This window comes from Dermacentor albipictus, chromosome 1 (assembly GCF_038994185.2).
Source record: "Dermacentor albipictus isolate Rhodes 1998 colony chromosome 1, USDA_Dalb.pri_finalv2, whole genome shotgun sequence".
Taxonomy (NCBI): domain Eukaryota; kingdom Metazoa; phylum Arthropoda; class Arachnida; order Ixodida; family Ixodidae; genus Dermacentor; species Dermacentor albipictus.
Genome location: NC_091821.1, coordinates 131,871,794 through 131,887,469, shown reverse-complemented (window position 1 = coordinate 131,887,469; position 15,676 = coordinate 131,871,794). Strand labels below are relative to the sequence as shown.

At 43.1% G+C, this 15,676-nt stretch overlaps 1 non-coding gene across 1 annotated transcript; it reads left to right on the top strand.

The window, feature by feature from the left end:
- The first annotated feature begins 7,929 nt into the window (after positions 1–7,929).
- TRNAT-CGU (transfer RNA threonine (anticodon CGU)) lies at positions 7,930–8,001 on the top strand. The gene has a single exon. It is a non-coding gene; the product is annotated as a tRNA-Thr (tRNA).
- Positions 8,002–15,676: the final 7,675 nt, after the last annotated feature.

The window sequence follows — 15,676 nt, the reverse complement described above, 5'->3', positions numbered from 1 at the left end:
GTGGCATGATTTTAGAGTTCACTCACGAAGCAGGCAGTCAGCCACCTTATGATATACTTTTGATATAGCAAACACTTTCTTCTGCAACCTGCAATATACAGTAGACTCCTGTTAAGGTTAACCCAGCTAAGCTAAGTATTTAGATATGAGGAACAATTTGTGAGCATCTGGTTGGCTTCCCATGGAACCAGTGCAAAAAATCTGCTTAACACAAACCGCTAATTTGGTGAAGCCAAACTTTGGCAGCCAACATTGCCCCTGCTACTTGGCTTGGCAAGAGGCAGACTTGGAGGACACGTCTCTGTTAGATACACCAGAAGCGAATGATGTTTAAGTGGATGTAAACAGCTAGTTACATTAATGCCGACGATGACGTGGAAACCTACTGAGCTGACACCATAGAAACAATAAGTGACAAGGTCCTAGATGTGCTCCTGCCGGGTGGTACTTAGGCGCATGAAGTCACTGCTCAGGAGCCACAAGGACCTGCTTCACACATGATGCAGCTGATGCACACAAAGCATTGAAATTTCATTTAACAGCATCCCAGAAGCCTCCCCAGTAGATTGGAATTATCGTAATTGGGATGCCAGTAGACCTTTTAGCAGGTTTTGAAGACAGAAATGCTTATAAAGTGGTGCTAGTCTTACTATTTCTGCTAAACAGACATTAGCTTCCTTTCTTCTCGGCTTCAAGTTTATAGCGAAACAATGTTGGTAACATTTTTTGGAAAAAGTCGCCAGGTGGCAGCTGAAAACACTACATTTTTAGCAAAAAGTCGCAAGTGACGACTAGGTAGGGACCGTATGTTTAAGTGCTAAAAGCTGCTGTTTTAGGCACGTATAACAGACAATAAAGTTGTCATTGTTAAACACATATATGTGCCAAAAGTTGTCCTTTAAGCATGTATAGGCTCAATGAATAACTTCTGCTGCACATTGGAAGATAAATTATGATTTTCCAAGGAATACAGGCCATGGCCTGTATTCGCAAAGCTGAATTCACAAAAAGGAATTTCACAAAGCTAGGGTTTAGTGCACTAAACCCCAGCTTTGTGAAATTCATTTTATTTTCTCAATAGAATGAACTCAGAGTTGTGTAAGTTACTAGATTTATCTGAAATCTAGCGTAACTATGCACCACTAGAAAAGTTGTGAAAGCAGCACTTGACAAAGATGTGCCATGTCGAAATGTTTGGACTTCATGTAGGGCTTTCTTTTGATGAGTATACCTATTTGTATGCAGAAAAGGAATGCGCTCGGCATCCAACGAAGCTAGCAGCACATACTTGTACTTCAGAACATTCAGTGCCCCCTGGAATTGTAGAATGTTTGCCTAGTGTCCACCTAGTGGACATGTCCATTTTGTCTGCTGTTGAAGTTCTGATTGGCTATGCTGGGCTGCGCATCTGCAGCAGCTAGGTGCCACTGCCAATCAGCACTTCAGCAGCAGACGAAATGGACATGTCCACTAGCTGTACTCTTACAGAATATCTCCCCAGGACAAGGACAGGAAACGAATGAAAAGAAACCTTGTTGCACAGCATTTGTCTTCATTGTTTCCTGTCCTTGTCCCTGTGTGCATTAATGTAATTCACAGTAACATGTGTATGAAAACTTGCTAAATGCATTTGGTCTGTCAACCTTGCGTTTTGTTTATCACTCAATTTAACTGCTGAAACATGCACAACTACACTAGCTAGCTGTATGCTTTCAGGGGTAATTTATTTCCGCGTGCGAGTTGTACGTTTGAAATGAAAATAGTGCTGCCGATTGAACTTGGCATGAAAGAAAATAAATTGCGCGAACCATAGGTGCCGACTACGGGGGGGGGGGGGGGGGGGGCTCTGGGGCCCAAGCCCCCTCTGAAGTTTTCTAGGAGGGAGGGGAGGGAGGGCTTAGCCCCCCCCCCCTCAAACACACGTAACATGCCGTTACCAAAGCTTTGTCACCCGCATCATATGAAGATCCTTTTGACTTGCGTCGACCTTTTCACTTGAAACTTTACTGGGCCATTGCTGCTTACTGTATCATTGTTGGCATGGAAGTGCATAGCTTTAAATTCATAATTTAACTTTATTTCTGCAAATCCTGACACTAGGAGGACCTGCGCATTAGAAGCACTAGCGGTGGCTGCCTCATCCACATTTTCTCACTTCAACATTATTTTAAATGTCCACTGTAAGTACGATGCACACACACAATATATTTAAATATACACACAGAACAAAGTTTATTATATTTTTGAAAATATACACACTGAACAAAGTTTATTATATTTTTGAAAGAGATAGAGGTAGCCCATTAAAAATTGTTTCTAAAGGTATGGATAGCCTATGCCTAGAGAATGAATATGTTACTTTAGGTTCACCACGCTTCAAATCGCTTTGCATGCTTTTTTGACCGTGAAAAAAACCTATAGACTTCAGTGACCCCTTCGGCAGAGACTAATCAATGGCGTGTGGAATGCACGTGAATGTTGTGCATCTCATTATTGCTTCTCTGTCCAGTAAGCAGTGCTAACGACTCAGGAAAAAAAAAAACATTTCTAATAATGCACAACATTTATTAGAGATTGGAACATCGTTAGTTGCATGTAAAGGTCATAAATATATGCAGGGTGTCCCAATTAACTAACATGCACCAAGATTTTAAGAAAGAGCAATGCGTTACTCGAAGAAAACCTAGTGCATATTGTTTACAGTACAGGGTACTAGCTGCCGGTAATTATTTGTTACTGAGATTTAATTAGGCAATTGTAATTAATTATCTAACTCGAGACATACTATCCTAATTATCAAAGTGTCAATGAGGCATTTGAAGGCACAGCCAAGGGACATCTAACTGCGGTATCTTCAGCGATGTACTAATTGCATAGTAATATTTTTAAGACTGATAAGTAAACCCCGTGAAATATGGAGAATATCACCTGGCTGCGTTCCTACCCGAATCATAAAGCAGCGCCCTCGAACAGGCTCCACCTGAGTTATACAGAATGAAATAAAGGAAATAAAGAAAAACATCGTGATCGAGCTAGTGTGTTATCTGCCATGCACCGGCCAAAGTAACACGTCACATTTGGTGTTAGTTGGAAACAAGCTGCGATAGCTGTTGTCTTAGCGTAGATAAAGTGCACGGATTTCTTGTTTCCACAAAACCTACCACAACAAAAGGGAAGTGACAGCGTCAGTGCAAAGGTATAAAGGTGCGTTTTGTTTCGTTCCAGCCGCCATATGTCTTTCTCTAATGTGCAGAACGAAAACATGATCCTTGCCTTGGGATCTGCAAATGGCAACAAGAGGAAGGCCACAAATATATATATGAGTCATGGAAGTGTGGCAGTAGACCAAACACATTGACTATCATCAGAAATTATGAAAACCTGAGACAAACCGGCTTCAAGAAACAGCGGCAGAGGACTCCATCTTTGACTCCTAGCCTATGCACGGATGTTCTAGCATTTATGGCCTCAAACCCTCTTTCTAGCATGCAGGACATGGCCGCCCAGATACAAATTTCCAAGTCATCAATTTGGAGGATTCTAAATGACGACCTTTCATCCGTACTACCTTAACGAGCACCAATGCTTATAAGTAGATCAAAACCTGTAGAATCGTCTAGATTTATCAAATTGGGTTCTCACAAAAGCCGACGGGTCACCAGACTTCTTTAGCAACATCATGGGCACAGATGAAGCCAATTTTCGTGAAAGCGCCTAGGTAAACTTGCATACTGTACACTATTGGGGCGACTACAATCTACACTGGGTAAAGCGCAGTCGGCACCAATACCAGTGGTAGCCCAATGTGTGGTTCGGAATTGACGCCGGTGCTATCATCAGTCTTTGATGACAGACTGACTGAACAGCGTTACGTGAATGAAATCCTTGAAGGAGTGGTGGATGAGTTTCTCGGCGAAGTCTCGCTGTCACATCTTGCACTGCTGTGGTATCAGCAAGATATGGCACCTGCACACAGCAGCAGCTGAGCACGAAACTGGCTGGATGTGACTTTTTATGCACAATAGATTGGAAGGCATGGGCCTGTAAATTGGGCTGCTAGGTCACCTGACCTCTCCCCACTCGATTTCTTTCTTTGGGGTTATGTGAAAGATCGTGCTTATGTGATCGAGACGGATGTCAGATTAGTTCAAGGCAAGGATAACGGATAGATGTCTGCCGTAGAATTCCGGCGTCGGTCATCAAGAAAGCCAATGAAGATGTGATAAAATAGACACAGTATTGCGTAGCTGCAAAAGGAGACCTATTCCAACACGTCCTCTAGGCTGGTGTTCAACAGAGCTTACGAATCTTAGATAATAAGGGCACACTGAAATCTGATGGTTTTCTTTTTATGCAGATATCCTGATTGCCAATTTGGCTCATTTAGAAGTGGTATATTTGCTTTCTTGAACCTATTGGTTTTGCCTTTTCTCTACACATTGGTCGCTTCCCAGTCTGTTTATTTCGCTTTTATTTTTTGACATGAACCTGTTTTTGCAGCACATATATACTTTAATGAAAAATAAAACGCTCAATTTAATTTGGCTTTGGTCAGAAGCAAGTTTCTGGCGCAAAATATAGCTTCGTGTGCACTCTTTCAATGCGGTGCGAGCAAAGCCGGGATTTTGAACTATTCCATATATGCCTATCACATTGCTTTTCTCATGTCATGCGTGGTGAGAGCGGCGCACTTCAGCCGCGTTATCAAGGAGCTTTTGCTATCAATGTGATCAGTCGGCCTTGAGAGACAAATAATAAGTGTGACGTAGAAATTAGAGGAACAGCTGGGAAGCCACAAAATCTGCTGTTGGTGCTCCTTCCATACCCTTATCAAGTTGATGGGCTCTCTCTCCAGGTTTGCAACAGGCAATGCAATTGCTTTCAATCAGCTTATTTGAGGGTGCTGCTTTATGATGTGGGTGGGAGTGCAGTCACGTGGTATTTTTCTTACTTCGCGATGTTTCTTTGCCAATCAGAAAAAATTGTACGCAATTAGTACGTTACTGAAAACACACTAATTAGATGCCATTTGGGGATGCCTACAAATGTCCCATTGACACTTTGATAATTAGGACAGTACTTCTTGAGTTATATAAGTAATCGCAATTACTGAAATAAATCTCAGTAACAAAAAAAATTACTGGCGGCTGGAATAACGCTACTGCTCCTTTTTAAAGTCTTGGTGCATGGTAGTTGGAGCACCCTGTATAATTCACTCAGTAACCGAAATGACGCCAAGCCGGATTCACTTGAAATCATAATCAATAACAGTCTGTGCAGAGCGCTTATACTTGGACTCACAGAAAAAGAAAGAAAGAAAAAAAAGACAGAGAGGCTGCAGTTTTGCCGGAAAGGTGAAGCGGTATTAGTGATACCCAAGTATGTGACAGTTATACATGAAGGAAGATTACACCACTGAGAGGGCTCAGGTTTTGAAATTGAACTGCCTCCTACTATGAGCACTATATACTGATATAGTGTCGTCACTTCAGCACTCAATTCGTGGAGGTCACACAAAGCTTCAAGTGCAACATATATATATATATATGGAGTTCGGAAAGCTGGTTCCCCCCCCCCCCCCCCCCCCTGGAAAAACGAAAACGCTCTGGCTTTGGCATGAGCAAGTATGCCACCCTCATGCTTGTAATGCGCTCACGTGGGTTGGTATCTGCCATCAGCTTAACACAGGCAGAACTCTGTGTTCTGTTAATTTGCTCTAAAATGGCAAAACTCGGTGATTTCTCTTATCTATTTAAAAAGTTATGCCAAGGCTAGATTGGTGAGGATCCCATCTATATGCGAGCATGCAAATCCTGTCTTGGGTAGATGGGTTGTACATTGACTATAAATCTGCTAAATTAAAAGATAGTTGGACATGGTGTCTTAGATGTCTGCAAACGCAGCTGCGAGTTTCATTGGTAATATCTGTAATAACCGAGTGGTATTATTGCGTAATATAACACCATACAGAGGATATACTTCTGGGCCCTCGTGTACTTTATCTGTTGTTGTTGTATCGTCTGCATATATAATTTGGGCAGCCATATACAGGGTGTCCCAGCTATCTTTAGCAAGAGTTTAAAAAATTGTGAATGCCATGTAGCTTGACAGAATCAAGTTAATGTTGTTTGCCGTCGCTTGGAGATACTCCAATCATTATTTTTTAATTCTGCCTTATTAGATAATTAGTCTTGATTAATTAACCAACTTCTCAAATATTATTATTAGATAACAAGTGTCAATGAGGAAACTGTAGAGCGACATGAAAAACTCCTGATACAGCTTTATGTTGCTGCATGCTACATGCTACATAAAAGTGTTTTTCCGAGCGTGAAAAAAGCCCGGGAATGCTTGCAAAATTCCCACGCCGCTGGCCGCTTGAGCACTTTGGGTGTATTCGAGGGCTCTTTTCAGGCTCGGAAAACACATATTAAGCAACAGAAAGCTGTATCGGGAGTTTTTCACGTCGCTTTACAATTTCCTCATTGACACTATATTTAGCTAACAATAATATTTGAGAAGTTGATTAACTTATTAAGACAAATTATCTAACTAGGCGAAATTTAAAAAAAATAAATTTAGCATCTCCAAGCGACAGCAAACCACCGTTTATAGATCCTTTTAAACAAAGCTTTATAAGCGGTGCAGCTAACAACACTACCTTGTTCTGTCGAGCTACTTGGCATTCACATATTTCTAAACTCTGGCTAAAGTAATTAGCTGGGATGCCCTGAATGTGTATATTGGGTAAATTGATGTACCCTTGTGTGAAAAAAACGAGCCTCTAATGCGGGCGACAGGAAATTTTTTTGACAAGTCAAATAGATTCAGCTGAAAGCATGCACACATATTTATGGGATGCCAGTAGCCGTTGTTCGGCAACCGCTTTCATGAAACGGCTTCACGCGTTGTGTTATTCGTTGCGCCCGCCTGGGTGCATAAAGAGAAGCCTGCGCAGAGGCCTAGCTCTCGTGTAAGAGCCATGTGTGCATTCTTCGTCGCCTTCAACGCCCAGAAACGGTGGCTCGATAGCAGAGCTGTACGCTGTCGGCAGAGGATCAAGAGGACAGACACCGCGCGTCGTGCCGGTGCTGACGGGAGCGTGAGACCGCGTGCGCGCAGGATGTTCCTTGCGTGGGGTGTCGGTTTACCCTCGATCGTTTGTCGGCTCACATACCGCCGTGGAGGGAGAACAAAGGCCCGGAACGGCCAAATAGCCCGCCTCGTGTGTCTTCTATGTCGCATATACCTGCTCATGTACACGATCGTCCTGTACGCGCTGCAGCTTCCTTTGTAAGCGCACTAGCTGTGCCAACCACTACCACGCAACCGTATACCTTCCGAGGCTTTTTTTTAACGGTATTTATTTAGAGTTGACCTCGAAGGAAGGGATGGGGCAAAGTATACCACTATCGCAAAGTACTGACTATAATGACAATAGCTAGGACACACATACACACGCATGTCGTCCTTGTCTCCTGTTGTGGTTATTACGTATACTCAGTTGTATACTCGGCGCATTACAAGAGGCCAGTTTGTTTTAACATGCAGATGGAGTACGTAGAAGAAGGAACGCGCAAACCGACGTATTTTTTTTTTTTCGTGTATAAAATATAGTGTTCTCCGTGTGTTCTGCGTTCGGGTTTTACAAATTATTTTGCCGCGCGCAGGAGCTACTCTAAAAGAAGAAAAAGTTTTCTTCGTTGCCGTGTGATATCCCCGATAACACGCGCACACCGTCTCCAAGGGCACTTGCTCGCCAAGTTGCCTCACCAAACAGAGAGGGCAAAGCAGGCACCTATCCTAACGTACGCTGCAGTGATGCGTTATCCGCGGCGAATCAGAATTGTAAAATGTAAATATATAAAAAAGAGAAAAAAAACTTGTCTGCTTGTTTTCCTTCGGTCCGAAACGCCACGTGCCGCATGTGCCGCTATAGCTCAGTGGTAGAGCACTGGTCTCGTAAACCAGGGGTCGTGAGTTCAAACCTCACTGGCGGCAGGGCTTTTTTTTTTGTTGTCTTTATTGATTTATCTTTAATGTATGTATACAGGAATACGTAAATTTAATATTAAAAGATAATAATTATTTACCATTGAATACAGTCCCCGATCGACACACCGCGTCTTCTGACACGCTGTAAGCGATGCGGCCGTATGACACTAAAGGCAGTGGCAGTTTTTGGAATTATTTTTGGAATTATTTTTGGAATTATAGGCAACACAGTCGAACGCTCACGTGCTGGTGAAATGCACACACGGAGGAAGGAAACTAAGGAGAGGCCCTGACGTCACTCTTTGTGAAGCAAAAGTGAAGCCGGAAGTTGGCGTTGCTCATGGCGATGCTCCGCCTTTTGTGCCACCCTCCTCTCTTGTTTACATCTTTCGCGAAACCACGCCGCGCTGCACGTGGTTTCGCGCGCGGAGCGCGCGCACTCGCGCAACATCCGGCAGAGCACGGTGCAGGTAACACAGCGCAACAAGACACGGTGACTAGCGCAAACCCACCCACACAGCGCCTTTGCCACGGCACGAAACCCTACCAGAGCAACACGTGTGCGCGCTCAAAACTATAACAACGCCGCCATTGTGGCCCAAAAGGCGTGGCCATACAACAAAAAAATAAAACAGCAGCAAAAAAAGGAGAACCTACTACGTCATGTCCGCCACACTTTTCTCCTAGCGCGCGGAGGGGGTAGGGCCTCTCCTTAGTTTCCTTCCTCCGTGAATGCACATCACAGTCCAACACTGCCTGAAGCACGACAGCCACTGTGTTGTGCGGCGAAGTGAGGGTACGGAACCATGCCAAGCGTACGATGCAGAGGGCAAATTCATACCTTGCGTGAAACGGAAAAAAAAAAAATGAATTGAGATAACTGAAATGGAACGCCAACATATATCTATATCTAATGCACTTTGTGTCATAGTTTTACTTTTCAGAAAATACCTGCAGTGTATATGTAGTGACGTGCACAAAAAAAAAAAATCATTGTAAGGCCCCCACATCTAGCTCTACGGCAGATTAGTAACAAAAAGAAAAAGAAGAAAGAAAAGCTAGCTGTTTTGCAAGTAAAAAAAAAAGCCAATTTGGCAAATTTTTCTCAAATATTTTCGCTCTTAAGGAACCAATTTACATTTCCGTCTAATATACAAGCAGTATATGCGTGATTCAGTTTCATAGAAAAACTAGCACAAGTGTATAGTGTTTCAAACTACAAGCCAATATCGATTCTTCCAGCTTTTTCAACGGATTTGGAGCGAATAATATTGAAGAAAACCTCGCGTTTCTGCAACAAAACAACATCATAACAAACATTCAATATGACCTCCAAAAAACAAGAAAAATCTTTCCACTGAGAATTGCCTTGTTTGACCAAAAAGAATATTTGCTCAGAAATCCTGGGAATAAAAATGTTGTCGGTGCTTTTATTGCTTTCACTCAGGCGTTTCGCTATCTAAATCAGTCTTTCTGACGACATTAAAAACCACTACGGCATACGTGGCCTCGAACTTTTAAAAATAGTTATCGATCATATAGGTTCCAGTTCGTTTCCATATGTGATGTAACATCGGCTAAAATGAAAAGAATTTCCGGGGTTCCTCAAGCAAGTCTTCTTGGTACCTAATTTTTAACCTGTACATAAATGACATAGCGCACATTTTCCCCGTTCCTAAATACGAGGGACGCTCCGAAGCAAGTTTCGTCATTTATTTTCACGCGGAAACCTTATTGCAAAAAAAAAACACCATGGCATATGAATTATACACTTCACATAGTCGCCATCGACATTGAGACATTTGTTGTAGCGTGGGGGGAGGAGGGGAGTGAAAACTAGGTTATAGGGATCCTGAAACGCTTTTGACGATTTTCTACAAGCGTACTGAGTCGTTAGAGTAGGTCCTTCTGATCATTAATTGACACATCTAAGTGCTCTGCGTAAAGCGTGTAATTTATTATAAGGTTTTAAAAATGCACATCGCTGCCGATCGCAGCGCACTGCTCGGCGGAATTTTAAGCCGCCCCTACCCATATGACCGAAATCACCCATATGACGTCAGTGGGGCGAGCTATCCGATTGGCTGACCAGGGCGCGTGATCGATAATTTTTCCAACTTTATGGTAAACAAATGATCTTCGTAATAGTTGGAATGTTAGCTCATTTGTTTTTATAAAGAGAAAGTAGCAGAAAGAGAATGCACAAGAACAATTTTTCAGTACACTTAAGCACTTCCGGCACACAGCAAGTGTCGTCTGCTTGTGTTACAACGTACTCCATTTTGACGAGAGCTCCGCGGTCAGAGTTGGTCTCACTCTTTTCGCGAGCACTATGATTCGACTTTGTTGCCTTGTGGACTGCAAACGTAGCGACTGGCAATATGTCAAGCTGCGCCATCGTGTCCCTCTGTAGGGCAGCGTACGAGCGAACTGGCTGCTGCGCATCGGACTGCCGCTATCCGATCGGCACCAGGATTTGCACGTTTGTGGCCGTCACTTTACACCGGAAGATTACTAACGCACTAGCGTTTCGCGAGTCCCGTATTAGAGCAAACGTAAGCACAAGGGGACAGGGTCTGGCCGCTTGACTGGGCCGTAACGGGATGAGCCGAGATGAGCAGAAGGGCAAAGGTGAATGGTCTGCACGGTGCAGCAACCTGGTGGCATAGAGCTCAACCATACACAGTAGCAGCAACGAAGCGTATTCTTTTTTGCTGCTGGTGCGTATTTTTCGCAGGAGTGTAATCATCAACACGTTGTTTTTATGAATGTTTAAAATGTTTTACACTTGGTTAGAGCAATATTAGCGCTTTGTTTGGCTGGTTAAGCGCTGCACCAACAAGTGTCTGGACCGTGCAGACCGATCAGGCCGCTCACGTACGTCTGCGCCAAAGTTCCTTCATCAGCTTGAGTTTATGCCTCCAGTCATTTGCCGATATGACCAGCTTGCCTGTGGCTAACGGAATACCAGACACGTTCGGCGCTACGACAGAATGCTCGCAACGCACGCTGCTTCGATAGCTCTCGCTTGGGGTCGACAGCCAAGCTAGAGTAGTACACTCTAGCCAAGCGGCTAGCGGAGAGGTTTCGCGCGGGCAGGGGCGGGCTTCAAAACAACCGGAAGTGGATGATGTGACGTCGCATCGTGACGCAGGACCAGTGAAGGCGGAGCTTAGCCCCGCTCGCTCGGCGAACGAATTGAGGAGGAAAAGCATGGCTGGGGAGGAGGGTAACTTCTAATCGCTTGTAGCTCCATTAATACGCAACGCTTCACTTAAATTGTGGTGCGAATGTTCTACTTAAGCTGTACCCTACGCGTCTACAAAATTTGTCTGAACCGTTTCAGGGGCCCTTTAAGGAAAAGAAGATATAAAGAAAGGGAAAAAAAGAATAATAAAAAATAGGAGGGGGAGCAAAAGGCTAGGTGGCACCAGCCGCCGCCCGTTACAAAGGGTATAGCCGCCATCCATCCATCCATCCATCCATCCATCCATCCATCCATCCATCCGTGCAGACAGTTTGAAAAAAAAAAAACACTCTGGCAAAACTCGGTGCCCTGCAATGAAAGGCCTGAGACATGACCTCTTCACCATACACGATTTGTAGGCGTTCATGGATGACGGACACACTAGCCCCACGTGCCCATTCATGCCGGATAATAGCACGCACTTCTATTGGCGACCACACCGTCAGCACCCGTCTGTCTGCCATCGTGATTTGTACTCGAATAACCTCGGGGACGCCAGTCTGCTGCTGCTCTCTCTTCTTCGGCGTTCTGAGCATACGTCATTCCTCCTCCGCTGACACTCCTTCCGTCGTTGAACCAGCAACGGGCGTGGATTCTTATGGCAATTGTTTGTTTTCCCTGGTGTACGTACCATTTTCTCTTAAAAAAAAATGACGAAACCTACTTTCAGATCGTCCATCGTGCGTAGTATGCCAGGTGTTTTATTCTAACGTTAACGGAATTTTTAAATCGCCTGTGGTATTTGACACAAATTGACTTATTGAGCTGAAATACTCAGAGGTATACTTTTCACACACTGGAAATCAATACGCATAACTGACTAACTAAATTTCACTAATTACCTTTCTGACTAAATAACTTAGCGCACATATTGCAATACACGAATTGAAGCCAGTGCTTTCATAATGCCCATTCACTTTGAACGAATGTTGAAACAAGCAGCCGTTTTGAGATAAACGCAGTCAAACCTGCTGCAGAAATGCACTATATTATTCCACTTAGTTTTTTAACAAAACGTCTCTTGTGCATTGAAGCTCAAAAGTTACAAAAACACCAATGCATCATCGTCGCAAACTTTGGGAACACATATCTCGAAGCTGGTGTCACCCTCAATATGCGTTCCAAGTGGATATGACTTTAAATGTCGCCGACTACAACTGGTAAATTGCAATATTTGGCAAAAGATTATCCGTAAATAATAATTCGCGGAAAGGAATAGACTCCGAACAAAGAATACCGTCTTCAGGAAGCGCAGTAACAGAAAGTGGACCTGGAAAAGCCCTAATGAGCCCTAAGCCCCGCTAGTACCACTATGTTGTCCGCATGCATCAGTCCAGGCACCTTCTGTTGAACCAGTTGCCCATTACGCGTGTATGATGAATCAAACCGTAATTCACTGTTTTCTAGTCGTCTTTCTATGCTCGTAACATAAAGAGTGAACAACAACGGAAACAAGAGAACATTATTGCATCAGTTCTTGGTGAATTTTCATTTCATTACATTTACGGCCTCCCCATACAATTTGTACTCGGCTGTCTCTACATATCTCCCTCAGCAGCTCTACGAATTCGTCACCTAGGCCTCCATACTTGAGAATCATAATAATCCTCTATGTTGTTGTAGGCTCTGTTAATGTCTAGAAATGGTATCCATAAAGGTCTATTCGGAGTTCTTACAAACATATTTAAGCATATTACACATATTTTAAGCATCTGCCTAGTCTGAGCTCATTCTGTAGTTCCTCCAGTACATCTTTTTCTTTTACACCGTCTTCGACAATTCTAATTTTATGGCAATTGCATTGTCATTCTACGTATATATCACTGACATTACTGTAACTGGCCTGTATACGAGCTGGTCCTATTCTTATCACCTTTGCCTTTGTAGATGACATTCACCTCGGTTTCATTTTGTTCACGTTGCGTAGTGTTCCTGTATGTGCTCCCTGCGGGAGCATATACAGGAACACTAATGTTGCGTAGGCAGTGGCGCCGTCTATGGGCAGTCGGCAGGCTGGCTCGGACGAGTGCTCCGTGTTGCGGCAGTTTCTAGTGGTTGTCTTTGAGCTCAAGCGATCTATTTAGTATGACCTGGTCTTCCAGGTGGGAAACAGTTCTGTGAGACGCTCTGAAGTGGTTTAAGTCGGCATGGCCGGCGTTTCTGCTGGTGTTGAGGTGGACATAGCACCCAACACGATATGTGCGCGCACGTTAACTTGAGCCTACAGCCAGCCTCGGAGATCAGTTGCGTGTTTCTGTGAATTGGTTTCACGAATGTAACCTTACTGCAACATTCTCACTCTAATTCTAAGCTGTGGTTTAGCAGCAGTGAATATTTACGCAATATATACCTAACAACGTGGGTACCATTCTGCAGGAAGCACACAGCTAGCTAGCAGCCGTCTTTTGTAAGCTGTACTTTAGACCTAGACCTATACATGCCAGCTAGGAGCTCAGCTAACGCTTCCTACACTTACGTCTAGTAGCCACCTTGGGAAGCACTGTTGATGCTGCGGGGAAGGCATTCAGTGTCCAGGCTTGTTTCAGCTTCGGAGGTGCTACAATTAGCTCTACTTATCATGTTTATGATCCTGGAAGGTTGAATTCTTATTTTACATGCCACTAAAAAAGCAGAAGAAAGGCAACAACCACAGTATAATTTTCACTTTGTCTGTGGTCAGTGTCTTTCTTTTGCCAAATTAAATCCCAACAAGAGGGTTTGTTGCCGAGCCCTTGATTTCATGGCACTGTAATATTGCACAAATACAAATTGATAATCATTTAAAGAAGTAATAAATGCAGTGCAAAAATACTTTTCCAACTGATAGCACCAGTGCCGAAATAGTTTGCCCAACGTTCACATAGAGATGTATTTGCGCTCTATGTATTATTCTCCCACTCCTTGTAAACTGCAAGACAACAGTTTTCGCTTAAGCTCGTTCAAGTATAAGCATTTTTCAGCTTCAGTTTATTCTTTAAATACAATGAATGGGTAAGAGGCAATATACAGACGAGGGTCCCAAAGTCAAAGACTGCAATGTGACCCTCGGTTAATAATAACAATGGAGATACGCATGAAAGATGAGCAAGCTAGGTAAAACAATTAAACACAATCGCGAAACATGCAACATAGAAAAATTAAATAGACTAAAACAATTGTCAGTATACAAGTCTATAGCGCGTAAAAATACGGTCAATATATACAAATGGTAAATCTAGTGTAATGAACGATGTAAACTTAATTATACATGCGAGAAAGCTTACGGGCAAGACTAAATGCATAAAAGTATGAAGATTTAATGGTGTTGGGTAAACTATTCCAGTTTTATAGCAGCGAATGATGATGTCATTTTTCCATAGTTAGAAAATTGGAGTTACGTGCAAACCTGGTATTATTATTATTGATGAGGTAACTGTAATCAATGAATTCATATTAAGGCTATTAGTAAGTAATTTATAAAACATAATTATTAGTTGATAGTTGAACAAGATAGTTACAACAAGGATGTTATTTTCACGAAGTAATAGAATAGCACTCGCAAAAAACCCGCTGTTAGTGATAATGCGTATTGCTTGGTTTTGTAAGTGCTGAATAGACGAGATATGAGAGTAATAAGTATTTACCCCGGAAGCCATAGAGTTTCTCACTACATTACCTAGAGGGAAATCTGGCGCTGCTGCGCTGTGGTATGCATGGGAATGCCGGTATATTGTGACTTCGGATTGACATCGTTCTCGGAGAGACAGGACACCTTGAAGACACGCTTGGCAAGTACCGTTCAGCCTGTCACAATGATTCATTTTCTACTAGAACAGCACGTGAAAAGCTGTTTTAGCTTTATTATTACGCGAAAACATGTTTTGTTTAACTATGAGAACTTGTTATTGTGTGTACGACTACATGTTACGTAAAAAGTATCAGGGGGCCGCTAAAGTTAGAGGAGAGACGACAAGGTTCCCGCTCGCTTTGAACAGTTGGTCCTCTGTTCTTGCTTTTCTTCGCTTGGTCATGCATCGTGGGTGAGTAAAGATGTAATATGCGTGAATGGAAACATTTTATGAAGATTTTACTTTGAGAACGTGTTATTTGCGTAGCCATATCCACGTTTTAGACGAAGCATCTTACAACACCAGCCAATACGAGCCTCGCAGACAGATATACCGTCATTCCCATGACGGCACGGTGCCCCCTTAAGAAACTCCCATAGACGGTGGCGCCAGATTACCCTCTAAGTGTTATAGTGAGAAACTCTATGCCGGAAGCAATGTCTTAATTAATGTGAATGTGTAAGAAAGCAAAGTGTAATGTTAATAACGAGTCTTTGGAGAAACATGCTCTTGATTTGATTAATGCTCTAATACGAAAGGCACACTTTTGCTTAACGAAGGCACTGTGTTGAGAAAACTTTAGGTTAAAATCTAATTGGGTACCCAA